We start from the raw sequence: 24,517 nt of genomic DNA on the forward strand, positions 1-24,517 counted from the left end.
CAGGATGTGTCTGTTCATTTGCTAATGAGGGATGAGGGGCTCCTTGGCTTCATGGATCAACAGCAGCTTTCCCTTCTCTAAACTGAGGATGGGAGATTAGGATGAATGACTAGATTTATGCCTCTGTCTATGGCCAAATAACAGGGACAGCCACAACCTCTGTCTTGTGCTCTGTTATCTGTCACTTCTGGGGGTGGTTTTAAAACAACAGAAAACCCCTGAATTAAGAAGTGCTCAAAATGCCTTCAGTAAACGTTGAGGCTGCCTTGGGTTTTCTGCCTTCTTTCCCAATACCACACTGAAATATTAATTAGCATCTCCAGTTCTGCCTTCCTCTCATAATTAAGGGTTTGCACAGCTGAGAGTCTGCAATTGTTGGGAAAGCAGCCTTTAGAATCCCTTAGGATTTGTTTTCCTTCTTAAAATCATAAACAATGTTGGTGTTGACCTACATAGCCCCTGAGTTTTCTTTTTTTAACCTAAATTGTTGCAGAGGCTACTAATTATAACCTACTCAAAAATAAATTAGCAACCCATCGGTAAAAATTACATTAAAAGCAACATTATTTCCCATAACATTAATAAGCCCTTTTTGGGTGTGATTTATTTGTGCAACAATTACTGTAAAGTCTCCTGGAAGATGTATTTCTGTGTAGTTAATGTAATATACATGTATGCAATTTTCCATTTTAGTGCCTATTGATTGCTTCATTTTTCATCTGTATGAGGCTATTCTTATAATTTCCTCTGGGCTTTCAGGACTGGCAGACATCAAGGGAAAATCATAGTGGTGTCCTGTGGGAAATGCAAAAAGGCAAATAGATCAGAGTCAGATGGGAAGGACTGAGTTCAAGTGCACTTGCATCATGAGAATTTCAACTGCCTTCCAGCCTTTTAGAGATCTGAAAGTATTTTATTGAAGTAACTTTGCTTTTATGTATTTTACTGGGAAATGAATTCTAATTGTGAGCAGAGTCCTTGTTCGTGGAAGGGAAGTGTGTCCGTGCTGCTCTGTTTGACAGTCTCCAAGTACACTAGGTCAGGACGAATGTTTCTTGCTCTCAGCTGTATCATCTGAAAATCATTTGAAAACTTAGGTTCAAGTTACAGGTAGCTCAAGGAAGTTTTATCAGAGAAGTCTAGTCCCCAAAATTCAGATTTGCTGCTTCTGATGTCCAGGGTTGTAGGGCACACTAATACCAAAATGTAAGAGAGGGTAAATTCACTTTTATCCAGTTCATGTGAACTGAGAAGCAACTGGTTTAGTTCAAAACAAGAAGGAATGTGCCCAAGTTGGAGTGATCCCAGAGGAGGCCACGAAGATGATCAGAGGCTGGAGCAGCTCTGCTCTGCAGACAGGCTGAGGGAACAGGGACTCCTGGACAAGAGAAGGCTCTGGGGGGACCTAATTCAGGCCTTTCAGTACCTGGAGGGGCTCTAAGGGAGCTGGAGAGGGACTTTTAAAAAGGGTGTAAAGGGGTAAGGAGAGTGGCATCAAACTGAGAGGGCAGGGCTAGATGGGATATTGGGAAGGAATTCTTCCCTGTGAGGGTGGGGAGGCCCTGGCACAGGTTGCCCAGAGAAGCTGTGGCTGCCCCATCCCTGGAAGTGTCCAAGGCCAGGTTGGACGGAGTTTGGAGCAACCTGGGCTAGTGGAAGGTGTCCCTGCCCATGGCAGGGGTGGAACTGGGGGATCTTTAGGTCCCTCCCCACCAAACTATTCCATGATGCCATGGACTGCAATCCTGATCCTTGTTTATTGGTTCCTCTCTACTCTCCCCTCTCAGCCTCCCTGGAGGGATGTGCTGGGAGGGACAGGCTCTGTTTGCAGTCAGGTGGTGTGATGTTAATTCCAGGCAGGAATTTATCTTCACAGCTCTGAGTAAGATAATTAAATGTCTCCTTATTAATACAGCCTGAGTGTCACAGTATGTAGCTGTTTATAATACAGCCTGAGATAATGTAGTTAATTTATGTGACACTGGCAGTGGTAGCTGTAACTTTTTGCTGGTTAAATGGTTACTTGTGCTTTTACAACCACTTGACAAAGAGAATCAGGTCCAAGATTTGGCTGCAATTGAAGAGGGCAGGAACAAAACTGGAGCAAAGGAGCAGCTCACACTCAATCTTCTAAGGCCACATTATTCTGCTGAGATCGAAGGTGTTGAGAGGGACATGGATGAGAGAACTCCCAACCAAACTCATTCAGAGCTCCAGTTAAATCTCTGCTCTAAGCCAGGTCACTAAATCCAGTCTGTACTTAGTGGGGAGAGGAGAGTTATAGTGGGATGGTTCACCCAAACTATTTTAGGAAGTGCCAAAATTTGGGCGAATGAGAGTCAGAGAGAGAAATCCAATGTATCCATGTCCAGCTCTGCACCTCTGTGAACCTCTTCAGTTTTGTTACAGAAAATGATAGATTTGTAACTGATAAACACTTTGAAGGAACATTAGATTTTCAGAGATGCCCACAAAGGAGTTATCAGATACCCAATTAACCTTTCTGGAGGGATTTGCCTTTCTGACTTCTTTAGCCTCCTTTGACAATCCTGGTAGCTGTAACTATTCCATAATGAAGACCTGTGCAAATTACATGGAGAAAGTCCTGTGCCTCTGTCATTTCATGCATTGCTTCCCTTAGTGCCCAGAGCAAAATGCTTTAGAGAGGTGTTTCCTTGTGAACAGTCATTTGGAGGTTATATTTATGCCCTACCAAAAGGGTCAGCTTAAAAACACCCTTGCAAGATTAAACAGGGGGTCAAAATCAGATATTAAACAAATAGTAAGAAGATAGAAATTCAGCTCTTTCCTTTGAGTGAATTTTAAACCCTTGATCAAATTCTGCTCATGAGTTGGCACTCAGTGCTTTCTACCTTCCCTGAAGCTCTTCCACTGGCACTTCAAATTCAGGTGAGTCTTCCAGGGCCACTGGCTCCCACTGTCTTGAGGAGTAAAAAAGACTTCGAGCACTGACACCTTCCAACTGAAAAGAAAAAAAAATAATCTTTTCTATTATGGCCTGATCTTCTGTGAAAGATCCTTTTCTACCTTGATCATCCACGGGCCCTGCAGACTCTCCAGCAGGCTACTACCTGGGCCACTTGTTATAAAGGATTTATTATTAGATGTTACAGCTTTTGCAAGCTGTTCCTCTGAAGTATTTTGATGTGGTTTGTACAGTCACCCTGCTGGAGTGGTACGAGCTGCTTTGTATTTGGGTTACAACTTCACCCTCTTGAAGCCTCAGTGTAGTGTCTTTGTGTCACCCTCTGCCATCTGCAAGGATCTTGCTCTTTGCACTTCTGAGGTGCTGAGTTTTTTTCTGAGCTTAGTTCAAGTTGTTCTTGATTGCAAGAAGAGTCTCTTGCTTTTCCACTCAAGATGGACCTTGAATTTAAACACCAGGGGGATCTGTATGAAGAACTGGATCCTCAGTGCTGGCCAGGACTGTGTCAAGAGTTGCTTTTCCTGTGGTTCCCTAATTAACTAATTAATAAACAGTTGAAAAATTAGTCTTGGCACTGTGCCTGAGTATGACATTTCCTTGACACACACGAGGGTATTGGATTCTCCCTTTCCAGCTGCATTTTTGGTGCTCTGTTTCTGTAGCCTCTCTGAGCACACCAGTCACAGCTGCTGCAGCAACAGGCAGTTGGTAACATAAATCTGTTTTCTTGTATTTCTCTTTTCAAGGTTTGAAGATGGTTCTGCTGCTGTATGTGCAAGAGTTTGTGCTGAGAAGAGGCAGCTGGGACAAGGCTCTGCCCAGCTCCTTGTGCAGTGTCTGCATGATGAGGCAGTGAGTGTGCACAGAGGATTTCGAAAACTTGTTCTTCATCCAGCTCCAGGAATGCTGAGAGTGAGTTCACACAAAATACTGGATGTCCTCAAGAAGAGAGATCTTTCTAACTAAGACTGAAAGGATGAAGCACTGGATGTGCCTCAGAAGTCCTCCCTCCTCCAGCTCACTGTGCCACACATGTGATGCAGATGGCAACCAACACTTTTAGTATCACGACTTTCCAAATGTTCTCCTCTGCTGCTGCAGGAATGTTCCAGTGATCTGCACAAACCTGGCTTCTGTTCCCTGCTGTGTCCTCCTTTCCCTGCCTTTGGTGGGCATGAGGAGCTGCCTGATTTCAGTTACTTTGTAGTTTTCAAGCAGGTCTCCCAGAGAATCACACACATGTCCTGTTTGCTGTATTTGTCTCCCAGAGAATCACACACATGTCCTGTTTGCTGTATTTGTCTCCCAGAGAATCACACACATGTCCTGTTTGCTATTTTTTTGGGGGGTGATACAACTAAAGAAGGGGAGGACGAGAATATCTAATTACTATTTTTCTTACTGCTCAAGATAACCTGTTTATCTTTCAGTCACCTCCTCAAAGGTGACTACAAGTAAGAATCTGAAGTGTGGCTACTTTACTGGAGCAGCTGAGGTTACCAAAGCCTGTCTGGTGTCTCTCTAGGCTACTGTTCCATGGCAGTTCTTTTACAGGAAAAATAAAACATTTGCTAAAAATTTAAATGTAGGATGAAGTTACTTAAGTAAATTTGCTGAGATAAGGCTGGAGTGTTTTAGTGACGAGTTTGGAAGGAGAATTAAAGAGGAGGGTAAGACACAGACATCTGAGCAGGCAAACTGTGCCTTCTCTGAGCTCAGGAATGCCAAGACTTTCTTTTAGCATATGGGAAGTTTTATAAGGACACAGACTGAGGCAGAAAGCAGTGCAATTCAAAGATCATCCATCTCTTCTAGTGATAGTAATTTCTTACCTTTTACGTCTCTGTGAATCTAAAAGCACTTAGAAAGAAATTGGTATAAATTTTCCCCATTAGCCCGTCGTCACCTAATAGCTGACTTAGAGCTTGAACTGGAGGGCTGGGCTGGCAGTCTGGGGAAACACTGGTGCCAGGGGCTTTGCCAGGCTGGGGAGAGGCAACTCCTGACTGGGATGTGGGTTTGGCACTGAGCTGGTGTTGCTGGAACCTCAGCCTGTTCCCCGGATCACAGACCATTGGAGAGCTGGTGTGTTTACAGCAGGTGCCAGTCCTGCTCTTCTCACTCCGTGCAGTGACAGGGAACACAAGGCAGCACATCAGCTCTGCAGTTTTTCACCAGTTTCCTTATTTATTTTGGACTGGCCAAAAAGTGAGGAAGACAGGTTTTGTACAACAAGCCTTTTGCTTTCTTGCAGCTGTACTGAGTGCCTTGGGAAAGCCAGGCAGCCTGGAAATGATTGTCTCGGTAGGGTTATTGCTTTGCAAGAGTGTGGAGTAGAAAAATCTAGGGTGGCTTTATTTTATTAATTTTTTTTAGCCTCCTAAATCCGTTGTTATAAGTTGAATTTCTCTTATAGGTCCTAAATTTACTCAGGAGATCTGTAAGGGAACCCTTGTAGCTCCTCCTGTGTGTCTGAAGCGTGGGCTGGTTGTTTTTGAAGCAATAGAATGTGACAGTCAGAAGCCAGTTAAAAACAAGGGATTTCAATACCTGAGCTCATGTTCCAAGGACTGCAGGCTGATTAGCTCCTCTTGTCTCCTGGATCCAATTACTCACCTGTAAGTAAAGCATTTCTGAGTCCCCCAAACAGGTTCTGATATTATCAGCGGATTTAGGCAACTCCAAATCCTCCCAGTAATCTGAAGAAGTGGGTTTTCTGTCTTCACCCAAGAGGCAGATAAAACCTCACCCTCGGTATGTGCAGTAACACAAATGTGTGTCACATCTGCTTTCCTTTTATATCTTCTTATTCCAGTTGACAACAAGAGTCAGATGTACCAGATATGCTTAATCTGGAAAAGAGTGTCAGCACTATCAATTTTTTCTCTGCTTTCATATTTCTTGCCCTTTTAATACTCAAAGCTGCTGATCTCACTTCTCCTGGCCATCCTTCTTTTTCCTATTTCTGTTTCTTTGACTTTAGGCAACTCACTGTGTATAAACTTGGTTCTTCCAGGAGGAAAAGAAACTACAATAATAAATGAAGTCTGGTAGATTTTGTGAAGGTGGAAATAATGTTTCAGAGGACACGGTGTTTGTGACTGTAGGTACTTCGTGGTAGGTCTGTGTTTATTTTAGAAGTGTCTTGGTTACTGCTTGCTTTGCTGTTACTTCTTCCATACTTAAAAAAAATAACACTAAAAATGCAGTAAACAGAAGGGTGGCATTTCATGGCTTTAAAAAGGAATTGGAAGAGAAACCACTTTTCCATACTGAAAACATTGCAAAATAACCATAACAATAATAAAATATTTGTTCATCCAAAACAACAGTTGAGATCAAAATACCACAATACTGTGGGGAGGAAAAACTTGGAATTTGGAAGGTTGCACTGAATTTTTCCTTTTCTTCTACACCTTAGTTTCCAGGTGGTTGGTTTGTTGCAGGCTGGTAAAACATCACCTCTGTTCCTGGAATTTATTCCTCTTTGTGCTTGTTTCAGTTAAATCTCCCACGGGAGTGGACACTCCTGCCACATGTCTACAAGACTGATCTTGTAGCAGCTTTGTGAAAGGGTGCAGGAACCTTGGGCAAGGTTGGGAAATGGGAATTGCAGTAATGGAGATGGTTGGTGGCCTGACCAGAGTTTAACCTCCCTGGTCTGTCTCCATGGTGATGTTCTGGGATGTGGCTCAGGAAGCATTGCAAGGGGTTGCTTTCTGGAGGGTCAAATTGGAGGTGATGCCCAAACCACGAACCTGGGAGAGGGTGGGGCAGGGACATGGGGGGGAGTTTCAGTGAAAATGGGTTTTCCAGGTTGGGTTTATGCTTGGCAATATTGTAAGGCAATTACAAGGAGGGCAAGGCCAAGTCCCTGCTGTAGGAGGCCCCTGGTCAGGAGATCTCAGTATAATACCTGGAAGGAATTGACCCTCGTATCTCTGGAAAGGAGGAATTGAAATCAGGATGGAAGGAGACACATTGAGAGCTGAGCTATTTGTTTCTGAAGGGAGGGGAGAAGATGAACTTTAGAGGAGAGCATTCTGTTGCACTGAAAGCAGAACTCCCTATTTACTTCAGGAGAAAGAACCAGAGAAGTTTTAACAGTGGTGTTTTGTTGAAAAACTAATTTCTCATGTTAACTACACATCTGCAGAACAACCCTTTCTATATGACACTTAGAGATGGCATGGGCTCCTGAGATCCCTGGTTTGAATCATTACCCCTCTGGAACTCACCCTGGGCCTGATATTCCTGACAAGGATAAACCCAGCTGGTTCAGAGTAGCAGAAACCAACATTTATTGCAGTCAGCTATTGAGTGATGATAGTCCTTCCAGTGTTGCTCTCGTTGCCAAATTTGCTTTCCAAACCCCCTGAGGACATTGCTGAATGTGATTTTTCACACTCCTGCTTTTTGCCACCATCTCTCACTTACCTTTACTTTCCAAGTGTCAAACTGTTTTCTTTATCATTTAGCAAGAACATTTTGAATGAATTCATATGGTAAAAGAAATCTGGCAGGCTCTTCCCATCTGTTCTGGAGAAAGCTGCATTCCAGAGGTCGTGGGATGGGTATGTGAAAGGGAGAGTATTTGGTGCATGTGACATGCTATTTTTTTAAAACAGCTTAAGAAAAGTACATGAAGAAGAATGCAGAATTTCAGCTCATGAGAACTGGCAATTGAAATAGCTCTGGGATCTGTGGGTCAAGAGGAGAACTTGGTGAACTTCTGCATAGAGGAGATACTTTCCTAGTGCCACAAGATGCTTTTCACGTGTCCTGTGCACAGTGCAAGAGAACCAAACGTGTGCAGGGACACTGAGGGGAGAAATCAGAGAACTGATTTAGGCAGTGAAAAGCCAAAGCAAAACCATTGGTTTGAGGGTACAGCAGGGCAGCCTGGTCTGGGCCCATCTGAGAGCTCCTACACAGGGCTCTTACCTGTTCTAATCTTCTTCTAAGCATGATTGGTCTTACTGAAAACAAGAGGCATCTACCAAAAATACTACAAACTTGAGGAAAACTCTTTTTACGGTAATACTGAGAAATATCTCTTTTTAAAAGGAATTTATTTCTTGAAGCAAGATGCTTCAATGAAACAAAGAAATGTACATATATGAAATTAGGTTTGCCTATGAAGTTGTTGAATTTAGGCTTTGCATTAGTTTGAACATAAAAACATTCATAAAGTTCCCTTAGTTTGAGTTTGCTGCTGTTTTCCCCTCCCATTATCACCTGGATTTTTGTTTTCCTTACTGACAGTGTCTCATTCATTTGTTCTTGTTCATGATCTGTGAGTGCATTTGGATTTTACTGTGCATGCAGAATTCCAGCTTATTGCCTTTGAAACACATCCTGGCTGGAGCCATTGCAAGTGTAAACAAGGTGCTGAAAGCTGGAGTGCAGATGGAATGTGAGGAGTCTGTGAGCCCAGGGACACAAGTCCACTCTGAGAGAGAAGGGAACGGGATTCCATTGGTTATTATTAGATAATTATTACATATAATTATATAGTTATAAAATATGTAATATATTTTATATTTAATTATGTTATATAATTGTTATTATTTAATCCCAGGCTCCCTTCCATCTGCAGAGGAGCTGCAGGGGACAGAACAGGCAGGATGACTTCCAGGACCTGGACACAGGACTCGAAGGAATGCTGAGTTTGCTGGTAACACCAAATTGGGAGGAGCTGTTGATTCCCTGGAGGGCAGAGAGGCCCTGCAGAGAGACCTCAACAAACCAGAGAGATGAGCCATCACCAAGTGTGTGAGTTTAACAAGGGCAAGGGGTGGATTCTGTACCTGGTTGGGTCAGCCCTGGCTGTGTTATGGACTGGGAATGAGGGGCTGGAAAGCAGTGCCAGGAAAGGGCCCTGAGGGTCCTGGTGGGTGCCAGCTGGCCCTGAGTCAGCAGTGCCCTGGCAGCCAGGAGGGCCAACCCTGTCCTGGGGGCACCAGGGAGGGGATTGTCCTGCTCTGCTCTGCCCTGGGGCGGCCTCACCTCAACATTGGGGCAGTTTGGGGGGACACAATGTAGGGAAGGGATTGAGCCATTGGAGAGTGTCCAAAGGAGTCCACGAGGATGGGGAAGGGCCTTGATTTGAAGGCGTGGGAGGAGACTGAGGGCACTTGGTGTGTCCAGCTGGAGCAGAGGAGACTGAGGGGAGACCTCACTGGGGTCTGCAACATCCTCCCGAGGGGCAGCAGAGGGGCAGGTACCCATCTGTTCACTCTTCTGACCAGTGACAGGACTCTAGAAAGCAGCTGGAGCTGTGTCAGGGCAGGCTCAGGTTGGATCTCAGGCAAAGGTTCTTCCCCCAGAGGCTGGTTGGGCACTGCCCAGGCTCCCCAGGGCAGTGGGCACAGCCCCAAGGCTGCCAGAGCTCAGGGAGGGTTTGGCTGATCCTCTGGGGCACAGGGGGGGACTCTTGGGGCTGGGCCTGTGCAGGGCCTGAGCTGGACCCACTATCCTTGGGGGTCCCTTCCAACACAGGATATTCTGTGATCCTATATTCACTTCTTTCCTGTTGACTCACCCTTTCTCTTCTCTTGATGCCTGAAGTCTCCAGGAGCTCCTGCACGTGCAGCTGATGTCACCTGACAGCCAAAGCAAACCCTGCACTGGGTGTTTGTTACCCCGAGGGGAGCGATGGGGTTCAAACACAAACTGGAGGGGTCAGCTGGTTGTGTTGTTGAGCTCATCAGACAGCCACCCCCATCACCTTCTGTTCAGAGAAGCTTCCCTGTGGCTGGTTGGTAAATCATGTGCAAACCTCTAGTGCCTGGTGGGAGGTGTCTGAGTGTCAGACCTGAACACAACTTGCTCCACTTGGCTGTGCTCCTCTAGAAAGTATTTACAGAAGTTCGCTCAAAATAAATTACATTCTGATCACTTCAAGTTATTGTAATTGAGAAGATGGTCAGAGAAGGGCAGGTAGGAAATTACCAGGAGCTTGGAGGATTTGATTAATAAGGAAAATCACTAGAAGGTGCAGAGAGTGATGGAGGGAGAGATGGAATATAATCCACTATAAATATTTGAAGAACAATACTCAAGACAGAAGCAAAGTGAAACAGAGAGGTATGAAATAAATGCAAGGAGGAGGCAGGTTCCTGACAGTGAGATGTTTCAGGTTGTGTGTGCAGCACCTCAGAGGGACACGTGGCCAGTGGCACATCTTAAAACTGAACCAAGGGGACAAGGAGTGACAACTCCAGCAGGCAACCCTTTGTGGGGAGGCAAGAGATGAGGAGTGACTTAGCCATTCCTGGCAGGATGCAGCACTGATAACATGGCTTTGCTGTTTTGAAGTTGAGGCATCAGGTGGGTGTGCAAATGGGAACAGGAGAGTTGAGCAGTTTAGAATCTGTGGAAGGGAACAGCTGGAAACTGCCAATCCTGAGATTTCGGGAAAAGTACAGCTTCTGATTTCATCTTGAATTAAAAAAATGTGCTTTTGTGACATAAAATGGATTTGGAATTGTGTGTTAGCTGTGAGTGTGTGTTAGAACTGTCCCAGTTGCTCACAGTGCTGTGTGAGAAGTCCCCAGACCACATTGTAGGAGGAACCCTGTGCTCGTGGGTCTCAGGGTAGGACTGACAACCACTTGCTGACTGCTCAGCACACTTAATGGAAAACACCTTTCTAAAGCCACTCAAACCACCTCAACCTGCAAACCAGGAGGACTGCAACAGTTACCTGGCAGTGTGTAACTTATCCTCAGGCTTCTCCACTCCTGGGTGGGGAAGGTCTCCAGCCAGCCAGGCTCCTGGAGAGCCACAGCTCTGCCCTTCCCTCCTTCAGCCACTTCCTCTGAGTTAATTCCGTGCAGTCAGGCAACACAAAACGAAATGGAGAAACTCATGTCTGTCTGTGTGGTCTGTCTTTATGTTATAATGATTCTCAGTTGTCCAAAATCCTCGGCAGGAGCACATCCCAGTAGATCTATAGAACTGTCACCAGGATTTAGTATAAATTCAATATTGTCAGCAACAAAGAATCACAGTGCTCTCATTATATTTGACTTCTAGTGGAGCCATTACTGGAGTCATGTCTTTTATTTATATTAACATGTTGTTAACTGTAAGCTAATAAAGATGCAAAATGCCTGAAATCAATTAGGTACAGATTTAAGGAGTGTACATAAAGGAAATTTTCTGATTTACCTTCCCATTTGTTGAATACAGACCTTGCATTACTTTGAACATGAAAGCAATCAATTGACTCTGTTTAATTCCATTAATTAATTTCTGCAATCGTTTTCCTTGCCTCTTTACTTCAGTTTAAAAACACCTGGATCCCAGTTAGAAAATTCCCTGAAGTCGTAACAATTTCAAATTAGGAGGTTTATTTAAAAATATCATTCGGGCTCTAAGAGCTTATTAGTTAAAAACTGTTCCAAGATAATCTTCAACTTCACAGAAGGAATTAATGTTTTTAAAAGTACTTTTGCTTCTGTTTTTCATTAATTTTTGTTTGCTTTTTTATGAATCTGTAACTTGAGAAGTATGGAAAGCTTCTTTCTCAATAAAGAGAACTTTTCAAACATTCCCAAGCCTGTAGTTTGGTTTTTAGTCAGGGAAAAGCCTATCAACTTATTTTTTGCAGTATTTTGTCCAAAATATTGAGAGCTCTTTATATAACTGCTAATTAAATTATGTCTGGTAAGAATACAGGTTTTTTCTGTGCTGTCTAGCTGTGAACCAGATTCTCTAATGCATTTCTGTAGTTGTCAGAAGCTGTTGCTGAACTGCAGAACATCAGGACTGCAAATAATGGCAACTGTGGAGCTTTTGGGAAACTTCTTTGTTGGATGGATTTGGGTTGGGTGGGTTGGATTTTGTATTGGCCATGGACACTGCAAATCTGATAACTTCACTGGCAAAATAAACATAAAAGAGGCAATAAATCATCTGGAGATCAGTCCCTGCCCTTTGGACACTCTCCCACCTGTCCCCTCTTCAGAGCTGGGTGGCCTTTTGTGTGCAAGGCACACAGTGAGGGCTGGGCCAGTGGCACCTGGAGCTGTCAGGAGCCTTTTAAAAACACCCTTGAAAACCTGGATTTCTAATGCACTGAGTAGCCTGCCCCAGTCTCAGAGCACCTGAGCAATGTCTAAATTTAGGGATATGAGTTCTTGGTTCCACCCACAGGCTTCACCAGCACATGTAGGTGTTGGATTTAGAACTTCAGTGATGAGTTAGGGGCTTGGAAACTGGGAATCTTGAACAGCAAGGCAGCCCCCAAGACAGCTGACAATCCCAAAGCCCAGAAGGGTTGTTTTTTTACAATTAGAAAGTGAAACACTCATGAATAATGTATGTGGCCAAATCAGTTAATCACAGAAAGAGAATCGGGCTGTGTGTGCTCCACTTTCATCTTCCCTCTCGGGAAACAGGAGGGGAAGAGGCCACTTCTGTTCATTCTTCGAGAGGAACAAGCAGCAACAGCAGCTGGAGTTGGCTGGGGCAGAGGCTTGTGCTGTGAGATCACTCTGGAAAACAGAATTAGTAATGGATTAATGGATCAAAGTTGTGGAGTTGTGATCTGACCTGTGGTTGTGTCACCCAGCGTTTGCAAGGGAAGTGCTTTCAAATGTGCCTCTAAATGCTCATCCTCTAATGAGACAGAATGAAGAGGAATCCTTCAGGGAGAGGAGGAGTGAAACCCAGCAGCTCTGCCACTCCCCTCGGCTCACATTGCCTGGGACAACAAGGGTTTCTAAAGGCACTGGGGGGGTGGGGATGGGTGGGTGTAGGTGGGATGTGCCAGGGGATAATCCAAGTTTTTATGTCCCCTGGGGCTCTGTTCTGGTTGAACTCTTTAGTTACAACGGAAACAGATCAAAGTGGGTTTGGTTTGGGGTTTTTTTTGGCTTTGTTTGTTTGGTTTTGAAACCAAGTAGGTTATTTGGGCTTCTTTCTGGGAACAATTTTCCAGGTAGTTCTTCTTTAAGCTGTAACTACTCTTGGGGGCAGCTGAGACTGAGGAACCCCAGAGCTGTGGGTGTTGTCTCCCACTATATCTGGAGGCAGTGAAGTCTCAGGGGGCTGAGAGAAAAATCCCCCCAGGATCCTGCTGCATCTTACAAAAGCAGGCTTTTAGTGGCTTTCCCAGGATTTGACTAAAAGTCCCTTGGCACTGTGGAGAGTTGTCATGGATACTCCAACTCCAGGACACTGCAGCCCATCATTGGTTACATTTATGAAACGTTCAACACTTTTAACTCTGCTCTCAGTGCCAGTGCAAGCCCACATCAAAGCAGATGGTGCAGCACTACAGGAATAACCTCTTTACCTCCTCGGCCTTGGGGAGGGCTCTGCTGCTCAAAAAGCTCCAGCAGTGCCAATAAGCATCACCTGAGCACCACTGGGGCACCTTTTAATGTAAATAAAGGTACAGTTTGTCATGGTTTCACTGGAGAGCCCTCGCTGCTATACATGGACTGCCTTTTTCAGCTCAAAGCGTTCTGTGCTCTCTTAATTTGAGTTGAGCTATTTTGGGTATGTGACATCAGCTGCTGAGCACTGCCCTACAATCCCAGAGCTGTCTGGTGGATTTTGGAAGTTGGGGCAGAAGCGAGGATAAAAGATTGACTGGATTGTTTATTTTATTGTAAAGATGTGGGGAGAAGTTTTTTCCTGTTCAACTTGCAAACTGGAGACCATAAGGAAGAGTTGGAAATTAGAGCCATTATTAACCTGCCTTGGCTTTGGAGTGGGTCTGGATTTGATAGTCTGGCAGAATCTACCCTATTTCTGTGTTTAATTGCCAATTAGTGCAATGGATCTCTGTGCACTCTTTGGAATTAATTTTAGTGAGGTGCTGACAGATCCCAAGGAGGAGCCAGCTGAATAGGAGATGGGTCCTGAAAGGCAGCTGCTTTCATGTCTCCTGAAATATTCCTTCCAGGAGCTGACAGCAACAACAATCCCCGTGTTAGTGCTTTCCTGAGCAGATGTAGGGAAACAAATACGTTTTTTCACAAAACTTAGCTTTTGGGCCTGGTTCTAGTAAATCATTTAAACTGACATAAATGAGTAAGCTGTCAAGTGCACCACATGATTCCTCTTTTTAATGCTAAAAATAATGAATTGTAACTTCGGGGAGAGCAGGGCACTGATACTTGGCTTGAGTGAGGCAGCCAGTGAAGGGCTGATTGAAGAAAGTGTGAGAGCTAATAATGATAATAATAATAATGCCTTCAGACTGCAGCAGTGGGGGCTGATAAATCTCTAATTAAAGGTGGTGTTCACCTCCCAAGCACTGTCTGCCACTCTGGTGTTGAAATGCAGCCCTGCCTCTCATCTCTCATCTCCACTGCCAGTAACTCTTCCTACGCCTCAGTCATCCTCCACTACTTTGTTTCACCTCTTATGCAGAATATTTTTCTGATCTGATTCTTGCAAGTGAAGCAACAATATCAGGTAAGAGAGGATCAGACAGAGAGTTAATCCTCCCTTTCAAAAAAACCCCAGAAAAAGTCATGGTGGTTTTGAAGTGTAAGTGCAGGAATAAATACAGGAAGTTTGCATTTCTTTGGATCAATGACTGAATTGAAATTGGATGAAACATTGATTTTTATTTTTTTAAATTTTTTTTGGTGTGGCAGAGATGCACTAAATTGCATCAAAGAATGCATCTGTGCCATAAATTAGAAGTAAATCGTGTATGTGCTTATGGCAAATGGTTCTAGTGTTATTCAGCATGAGAGTAATAAATCCTGAAAGCCCTGCATCCTGCTGGGAGAGATGACAGGCCTGTGAAAAGAACAGCTGTGGTTTGTAGGCCCTGCTATAAACCTCCTTTGGGGTTTGTGAGACCCCTGAGGAGCAGCAGCAGAACGGTGTTGCTTTCCAAAGGGATCCGCTCCTGGAGGACTTGGTGCAGCCCCTGGCAGTGTCCATGGGAACACTCCAGTGGAAAGGTGCAAGATCCTTTTGTAAAGCAAGAGGAAACTTTGTAAGGACAGTAACTTTTCTGAAACAGTTGTGTGGTTTGACTCCTCGCAGCATTTCTTGAACATTCGGGAGAAACTGTAAAACCACCCTTGTGATGGGGCTGGAAAAGTGATTCTGGGAAATCTGCAGTGCAGTGGATCTGCAGTCAGGAACTCCAGCCTCAGGTACACTCACCTTGCAAGGAAAAATCAAAACTGCTTAAAGGCTTTAGAGACACTGAAGGCAACACCCACCTTCTGCGTAGTTAAAACATCAAAAAGGAAAGAGGCCTTGATAATAATGAAGTTTGGGAACTTGAGAAATTACAGAGGTCACTTCAGATCCCATTGGCCCTGAGCAAAACTGTTTCAAGGCATTTTAGTTTTCTGACCCTCTTTGTACATATTTGAAAGCCACAGCTTTTTACCCAAAGTGCTCTAAAGAAGATTAAACAGCTTTTTAACATCTGCTGTGTTCATAGTGTGTAGGAAGAGCTCTCAGTTGCTGGTAAGATAGATGGGTTTTTACTTCATTTGGAAAAGGTGTTTAAACATACTTTGATTTATGTTTTTGTGTTCTATTATACTCTGAAAAGGGGTTGTAAGAAATGCCTTGCTTTACTTTGGTGATTTTCGTTCAAAAGGAGAGAAATGCTTTAAAAACAAAGCACACCCACATCTAGAGGTCAGTTCTCCTGCAGGTGGAAACAGCAGCATCTGTTTAACAGCAAGTGGCCACTTTGGGTAATGATGTGGTACAGAAGTACAGGAATACAGGGGAAACCTGGCAAAAATTGGAGGGCAAAAATATAGACTGGTTGTAAGAGCAACTAATATTTAACAAGTGGGTGATGAATGAAGGATTTAATAAATTTAATGTAATAAATCTGCCTTTCTTACTTTATGTGATAATATATAAATCATAGGTATGATTTTATATGATGGTGTCTTGCCTGGCACTGCTCGTCAGAGAGAGCCTTTGTCAGGACAGAGAGGGCTCCTGGGACATCAGGGCTTGGCAAGGCCATACTTGTCTCCACATGGGCTACTGGCTCTGGACTGGGATTACTGGACTGCCAAAGGTCTTGGATCTGGAAAGGAGAGGGAAGTGGGGCCTGTGTGAGGGGCCAGAGAGAGGCCTCTGGACTTCTGGAGGGACAGGCTGGTGTTGGGGCTGAGGGAGGGGCTCCCAAAGGAGCTGGGGGGTTTGGTGAGCACACCTCAGTGACACTCATCTCTGCACAAGGGCATCTTGGAGTCCATGAATCCCATGTATTGAGGCACTGGCTGCTTCTCAGGAACTCTCAGGAGAGACTCCAAGTGAGGAAGGTCTGGGCTGGAGCAGGGAGTGAGACAGAGCTGCCTGGGGAGTCCCAGAACCCCAGAATCAGTCGAGTTGGAAGGGACCCCCAAGGATCACGGAGTCCAACCCTCAGCCCTGCACAGGCCCAGCCCCAAGAGTCCCCCCCTGTGCCCCAGAGGATCAGCCAAACCCTCCCTGAGCTCTGGCAGCCTTGGGGCTGTGCCCACTGCCCTGGGGAGCCTGGGCAGTGCCCAACCAGCCTCTGGGGGAAGAACCTTTGCCTGAGATCCAGCCTGAGCCTGCCCTGACACAGCTCCAGCCATTCCCTGGCTGCTGTCCCTGGTCCCCCCAGAGCAGAGCTCAGTCCCTGCCCCTCCTCTGCCCCTGCCCAGGAAGCTGCAGACTCTGAGCACCCCGAGACTGCTCATCAGTAACAGGACCACGCTCTGGAGAAAGGTGCCACACACAGGGCCAGGAGGAGCAGGTGAAAGGACTGAGAAAAATCCAGAACTGCAATTCTCAACCTTTCACTTATATTTTCACATGCTTTTCTCATTTTTTCCTTTATTTTGGGGTCTTCATGTGACCTCAGTCAGTAGAAAGTGTCCGGCTGCTCACAACGTTCAGGGTTCTCCGTGGAAGCCCCCTGGGCATGCCAGGTGATCCTTACCCTGGATGTCTTCCCTAAAACAGAGCTCCAACCTCCCAGTGTCGACCTGTTGGTGTGACTTTGGCTCAGATCCAGCAGAGGAGCTGGGCTGCCTTCCCAGCAGCAGTTTCCAGCCCTGGGTCTATTTTTTTTTCTCTCCAGGGACTCTCATTGGAAGCACACATCTGAATTCAGGGCTGTTCTCTGCTCAGTCTGTGAATTCCCCAGGGTTCATCTCACAGAACAGAACAGCAGCAGACGTGGAAGGGGAAATGGTGTTTGCAGAATACTCCAGTGCTGCTGATTACAGCCAGTGCTGCAGCCCCCTGATTCCTAAGTGCTCCCACAAATTCCCACTTGGGGTTTATACCCCAGGAATTCAGGCTTCCTGCTTGGAATAGCCTCACAATCACATCTGGGGACAGTAACTGTGGATTTTTGCACTTCAGAAGAAAAGCCAGTTGCTGAATCTCTTACTTATCTGAATTTCCCTTGATGTTAATAAGAGATTGAACTAAGCAGAGGATGCAGAGTTTCAGCCTGAGGTTTCTGAAATTCAGATTTGCTGCTGCCTGATATACATTGCCTTGTATGAGTTAATTAGTCTGTATAGAAAATCAATTTTTCTGCCTGTTTTATATTTACATGCTTTGCTCAGAGCTTGCCTCTGCTGGGATTAAGGAATTTCCACTTGGACAGGTTATTCCAGTGATGAGTGTAAAGCTGATGTTGAGCAGAGCTTGTTTGATGTCTGGGCCCTGATAAAAGCACTCTGTGAATCACAGCCCTGCTTCTCTGGGCAGGGTATCTACAAGTGGAGGATGTTTCTGGTGAGGAGAGGGAGGCTTCTGTATCCCACAGCTTTTGGGACAAGTTTCATGGACAACTGGATGGGGCTTTGAGTGCAGGCCTGAACTTAGAACATTCTGGGGTGAACTTACTCCAGAAGAACTTAACCCAGAAGGTCCCTTCACTTGTGGGGTGAAGTGTGGCCCTTCAGGACCTGAAGGAGCTACAAGGAAGATGGAGAGGGACTTCTACAAGGGTGTGTAGTGACAGACACAGGGGAACAGCTTCCCACTGCCAGAGGGCAGGGTTAGATGGGATATTGGGAAGGAATTGTTCCCTGGGAGGCTGGGGAGGCCCTGGCACAGGTTGCCCAGAGAAGCTGTGGCTGCCCCATCCCTGGAAGTGCCCAAGGCCAGGTTGGACAGGGCTTGGAGCAACCTGGGCTGGTGGAAGGTGTCCCTGCCCATGGCAGGGGGTGGGACTGGATGGGCTTTAAGGTCCCTTCCAACCCATTCTGGAATTCTATGATCCTTATGTGGGAACCAGCAGGACTGATCAGAGTCACCTCTGTCTAATGAATGTTGTGCAGCAGGGTTTGATGTGCTCTGTCCCAGGGACAAAAGTTTTTAAAGCTCTGCATATTTGCTGAGGTCTCCACTGCTCCCTCAGAAAGGAGATTAGCTGAGGAAATAAGTTTTGCTGCCTTAGGAACTGTGGTGCGTTGCCAGTTTGTAAATACACAGATGCCACCACAAGAAAAAAACCCCAAATATTGTATCAAGCTGTGATGTCTGAAACATTGTTTTATATTCTAAAAGATGCTTGCTTTGATATTGAAGACTTAGATGTCACAAAAGGGAATGTGTATGATTTAATTTTTTACAGGGCTACAGCTAAAGAGAGTGGTAAAATGTAATGGTGCTGCTGGCTGGGTATTTGCAGGAAAGACCCAAATGTGTTCCTAAAGTAAACTTCACACTGTATTTTCTGGAGCAGGCGAGTCACAGTAAAACAATCTTCATGAGAGGGGAAATAGGAATATAACCAGCCCTCTGTAGCCTCAAACCAGCCTTTCTAAGTGCACATCATCTCCTCGTGCTTCAGCTCTTAGCCTGAGTGTCCCAGATGATTTGAATTCATATGTTGAGTTGGAGGAGAGTGAAGCTGCCAGATATTTTGTCGTAGCTTTATATTTGTCACATGAGATGTTTGGCTCAGAGAAATCGATTCCACACTTTTGTTCTACTTGAAAAAAGGAAAATCATGCAGCACTGGGGGTGTCAGGAATGGGCTGCAGTTACTTCATGCCTGGATTTCACATCCCAGTGCAGCCACAGCCTTGCCAGTGCTCTCCCTAAAACTGGAGGGGAGGTTGGGCTGTTGGTGCATGAGATGTCACCTGGGCCCATGGTCTTTGTTATCCCCAACATTCCTGTTTCCTCCTCACCCAGAACAAGGTCACTGCTGGGTTGTTTGTGGCACTGCTGTTGTTCGCCTCGTTTTTCTCTGAACTGAGGGACAGAAAGATAATTGGCATTTCTCATCAAGGACTGAGGCAAAATCCCAGTGTGGAGACGTGAAAAGCTGAAGCTGTGAGGAGCTGGGCTGGACCCTGCAGGTGATCCCAGGGCACTGATGGATGCAGCAGCCACGTGCCCCGTGTTTTGGGCTGTCACTGCTCCAGTCAGGGTAACCAGGTCCCTGCTGTCGCTGTGACACAGGGCTGGCTTTGAGCTTTATTGCCTTTCTCTTCTAAGTGCCTGCAGACCCAGCAGTGCAGAAACTCGTGTCTGTGGTGGCTGCCAAGCTAATCCAGCCCATTGTCTGCATCCAGTGGCTCAGCACTAAGCACATGCTCTGCCAGTGCTGCTGTTTGTCCCCAGCCCTGTTTGTCCTCCCGCCCAGCTGTCCCCAGCTGGCACAAAAAGCTTCAACACCCCAGGTCTGTGCCCTGCAAGGGATCCTGCTGTTCCCTCCTGCTCCTCCACACAAGCCCAGACTCCTCTTGCAGCCACAATTTAATAGTTCACTCTCAGGATGCTCAGCAGTAAATGCAGCTTGGGGAGAAGAGAAAGCATCTTTCTCTGTCTCATATTTAGAAGCTGTAAATAGTACACACAACATAACTTAAACTTTCCTGGAAAGCACTTTGTGCAATCTGAGCATTTTTCACCCTAATTTGTTATCTCTCTAAAGTATCTTTTTTTTCACAGGTTTATTTTTCCCTCCCCCAGTGATTCCTGAAGCCTCTCAGTGAGTATCACTTTCTAAAATGTATCTATAATAGGGGACTTGGCACTTAAGCAAACAGAAAAGCCCACCCAGAAAATGCTTTGAGATTTGGTTATTCAAATAATTGCCTTGTCCTGTGGAGCATCTGCAACTGAGATGAACAAAATCTCTCAGGTTTGATTCCTTCCAGGACCTGAAGGAGGTGAAAAAGATGGAGAGAGACTATTTAAAGGGGCTGGAGTGACAGGACAAGGGGGAATGGCTTCAAACTGAGAGTAGGGTTAGATGGGATACTGGGAAGAAACTGTTCCCTGTGAGGGTGGGGAGGCCCTGGCCCAGGTTGCCCAGAGAAGCTGTGGCTGCCCCATCCCTGGAAGTGTCCAAGGCCAGGCTGGATGGGGTTTGGAGCAACCTGGGTTAGTGGAAGATGTCCCTGCCCATGGCAGGGGGTGGGACTGGATGATCTTTTATGTCCCTTCCAATCCAACCCATTCCATGATTCCGTGATTCTCCATCAGCTCCCTTCAAATTCTACCAACATCATCCTCCTTGTGCACGGGCCATTTTTTTCCTCTTGTTGTTTTAACAGTGATCCAGGACCTGGAAGAGGGTTGAACCTTCTGGATCCTGGATCTGGAATTACAGCTGTAAACCACTGTAATTATAACTGATACACTAGAGGTATGTTGTGTTTAATATAATTAGAGAAGACCAGGCTTTGCTGTTCTGATCCTTTCCATGTGAACAGTTACTGTGTGATCTGTTCCAGGGATATAAATAAACTCTAGTAGGTAAAGCAGTACCTGGTGTAAATAAAGATGTCAAATAATAGTCCATAACACAAATCCAGATCCTGGGTGGAGGATGATGGCTTCTGCTGTGTTCAGAGGTGTCTTATATCTAACATTCCATAAAAGTGCTGTATTTTATAGCCGTGGTTGGTATTGAAGTGAGCAATGTTTCATCCCTGAGCCTTTGGTATTCCCTCTGAATATGCCTCTATCCACAGCTAGAGCAGTAATTGCAGAGCCCAGTAAGGTTTTCATTTAAGGACCATATGGGAAACATATGGGAAAATCCCTCTTGTGTTGACCTGTCATTTATTATGAAATAGATTTCATTTTATGAAATCTTTCACATTATGAAATGTTTTGTTTGTTTGGCTTTGCTGAGATGTTCTTGCCTTCCCTTGAAATTCAACTCTCCTCTCCTCAGTAAATTGATACTTTTGTTTACTTGCTGGGGAAATGAAAATAATGCTTGCTGTGGTGGGGTGACCTGGTGCCCACCAAAGCTGCCCTGGCACTGTCCCCAAGCTGGGCAGGGCACAGGGAGCACAGGGAAAGGCTCGTGGGTGGGATAAGGGCAGGGAGGGATCCCTCCCCAGCTCCTGTCATGGCCAAACAGACTCAGCTTGGGGCAATTACTTTCATTTAGAACCCATCAAACCAGAGGAGGACAATGAGAAATAAAACTGAATCTTGAAGCACCTTCCCCACACCCCTCGCTTCTTCCTGGGCTCAACTTCACTCCTGATTCCTTCTCCCTCCTCCTCCCCAGTGGCTCAGGGGGATGGGGAATGGGAGCTGTGGGCAGTTCACACCTTGACTCTGCTGCTCCTTCCTCCCCAGGGGTTGGACTCCTCACACTCTGTGGGATCCCTCCCAGGGGAGAGAGTTCCCAGGAACTGCTCCAGGGTGGATCCTTTCCCATGGGGTCAGTCCTTCAGGAACTGCTCCAGTGTGGATCCCTTCCCATGGGGTCAATCCTTCAGGAACTGCTCCAGTGTGGATCCCTTCCCATGGGGTCAGTCCTTCAGGAACTGCTCCAGGGTGGATCCCTTCCCATGGGGTCAGTCCTTCAGGAACTGCTCCAGGGTGGATCCCTTCCCATGGGGTCAGTCCTTCAGGAACTGCTCCAGGGTGGATCCCTTCCCACAGGGTCAGTCCTTCAGGAACTGCTCCAGGGTGGATCCCCTGCAGGGTCACAGGTCCTTCCAGCAATCCTGCTCCACGTGGGCTCCTCTCCCCATGGATCCACAAGTCCTGCCAGGACCCTGCTGCAGCACAGGCTCCCCACGGGCTCACAGCCTCCTTTGTGCATCCCCTGCTCCCTGGGGGCTCCTCCCGGGGCTGCAGGGGGGTCTCTGCTCCCTGTGGACCCCCGTGGGCTGCAGGGCAACCTCAGCTCTGGTGCCTGAAGTGCCTCCTGCCCCTCCTTCTGCCCTGACCTTGCTCTCTGCACAGTTCATTCTCTCCCACGTCCTCACTCCTCCCTTCTCCAGCTGAACTGGGGCAGTTTGGGGTTTTTTCCCCCCTCCTTAGCTCAGTTACCCCAGAGGTGCTGCCACAGCCCCTGCTGGGCTCAGCTTGGCCAACAGCAGCTCCATCCTGGAGCCATCTGGGACACAGGGGAAGCTTCCAGCAGCTCCTCACAGAAACCACCCCTGGACCCTGCACCCAGTCAAACCCTGCTGAGGGTTAAACTTCAGTTAAACTTCAGTTTTGGGGGTCAACAGCAGTAGCAGATGAGATACCTTAGGAGTCTCCTGCTTCTCTGGAAGTGCCCTTGGTGGTGCAGATGGGAGGGAGATCAGTATGGAAAACACGACCTAGATGTTCTTTCTAAGCAGAGTACTTACATATACACACACACACATATATATATATATATATATATACGTATATAATGATGTTCCAGGCACTGGCAGCTCTTTAAAGGAGCAGCAAAAGCTCTTCTTTTTTCAGAGAAATACCACATCAACAGCCTCAGCACAGTCCCCAGTGATTAAAGCTACACCTACAAGACAAGCTGGAAGCTTTGCCAGCAAACCTCCTCCTTGCTAATGCCACCGAAAGTCCCTTCATTATCCCACCCAAGGCAGAGTTTAAAAACAGCTCCTTTCCGGAGTCCCTGCATCAGAAAAGAGAGATTCAGGAATGCAGCAGCACAATCAAGGAGGCACAGAAATCTTTTGCCCTTTCTGCAGTGATTTCTGTGTAGGACACTCCTGCTCCAGGTACAAACATTGTGCTTCCCATGAGGAGCCATTCGATGTGTCTATTCAGAATTTTCCCAAAAAGCTCTTTTGCATTGGGAATGTGTTTTAATATGAAATCTAGTTGCTGGATAATTGATAAATTATAGCCATGAATAGCTTAAATATAATTAGTTAATATGAGGTGGAGAATTGTCATTTTTATAAGGAGAACTATCAAATTATTAGAGTTCACAGGATTTGAATAACCATTTATTAAGCATTAAGAGAGTCAGAATTAACCCTTCTTTGGCTCATTGCATGTGTGTGTCAAAATTTATTTTGTTCCCTGGTAGAATTGAAGTGCAAATCAATGTTGAGACCTTGTGGCTGTTCATCACAAATGATCTCCTAAGCCAGAATGGAACTAAATAAACAGCAAGGCAGCTCAAACACAGGCTTGTACATAGTGATCACTCCTGTGATTCGAGTCACTGAGCTGCTGTAGTGAAATTTAAAATATGGGGCTTAAATGGGTTTGAGTCAGACTTAGGTATTACCCTGGCCATTTGCACAAGAATGGGTAACAGGCTCTAATGCTCCTTCAGGTTCCTGGTGCTGAGATTATCCACACAAAAGAAAGAAAATGTATTTTTGCAAGCAAGATACAAATGTGACAATTAAATCCAGTGAATGGGGTTTTATTCCCTGCATTGCTCAGCCTGAGTAATGTCAAAGTCAAAAAAGTAATGTCAATAAAGTCCAAAGCTTTATTCCAAAACCCGGTGCTTGGCATCCCAGTTTTCCCAGCACTCCCTGACAGGGCACATTTTGTCTGAATGAGTGGCATCACTGACCTCCCCAGGGCTGCCCATGGCACTGCCCAGGCTCTCCAGGGCAGTGGGCACAGCCCCAAACCTGCCAGAGCTCCAGGAGCATTTGGAGAGCGCTCTCAGCACAAGGGTGGGATGGTTGGAGTGTCTGTGCAGGGCAGGAGTTGCACTTGATGATCCTCGTGGGTCCCTTCCAACTCAGACTGTTCCATGATTCTGTGATTCCAACTGGGAAGCTTAAAGCCTGAAGTCCTTAATTTCAATTATCTCGAGAGGTGCTCCAGTCAGGCTGCAAAACAATTTGTATGTGGCTCCTCTCTCCCTGCTAATCCTGAGCAGTGATACCTGGTGTGCTCAGTGACTCCTCAGCCTATTGACCTGAACCTATTGAGCAGTTTCTTATGATCCCATCCATGAGTCCTCCTTCATCTGCACTGAACCACTCCAGGCAGCTTAGGAGCTAAACTCAGCTAATAGCTTTTCTCTTGCTTTGTTTTTTTCAAAGTTTATATGCATATCTATAATTTCAAAGTGACCTACTCAGTTTTTTCACTCGATGCAATTTTGTACGGGCAGAAAAAAAAAAAAATAAAATCCATCTGTGGAATTTTTCTCTCCAAGATGACAAATGCTCAGCTGGAAAGCAGTTACCCCAAACAGGGCCATGTGTGTGTGTGCTCAGAGCTATTCCACAGGCACCTTGCTCTCCCTGTGTGCATCTGCCTTTGCCCATGGCCAGCTGGAGCAGAGGAGGATGTCCAGTGTCAGGGGTGGAGGTGGCCAAAATTATGTCACAGGATCCTTCTGCCTTTGTGCTGTCTTGTTCCTGGACACCAGAG

The 24,517-nt window shown here is 45.9% G+C and overlaps 1 protein-coding gene and 1 long non-coding RNA gene across 2 annotated transcripts in view; both read left to right on the plus strand.

Moving 5' to 3' along the window:
• The window catches only part of AUTS2 (activator of transcription and developmental regulator AUTS2), a 1,122,443-nt gene that overhangs the window by 805,336 nt on the left and 292,590 nt on the right, over positions 1–24,517 (plus strand). The gene's annotated exons all lie outside the window — the stretch shown is intronic.
• On the plus strand, positions 3,698–11,506 carry LOC135425377 (uncharacterized). The gene is made up of 2 exons (XR_010435578.1): positions 3,698–8,722; positions 9,518–11,506. It is a non-coding gene; the product is annotated as an uncharacterized LOC135425377 (long non-coding RNA).

Source organism: Pseudopipra pipra, chromosome 21, assembly GCF_036250125.1.
Source record: "Pseudopipra pipra isolate bDixPip1 chromosome 21, bDixPip1.hap1, whole genome shotgun sequence".
In the NCBI taxonomy this organism is placed as follows: domain Eukaryota; kingdom Metazoa; phylum Chordata; class Aves; order Passeriformes; family Pipridae; genus Pseudopipra; species Pseudopipra pipra.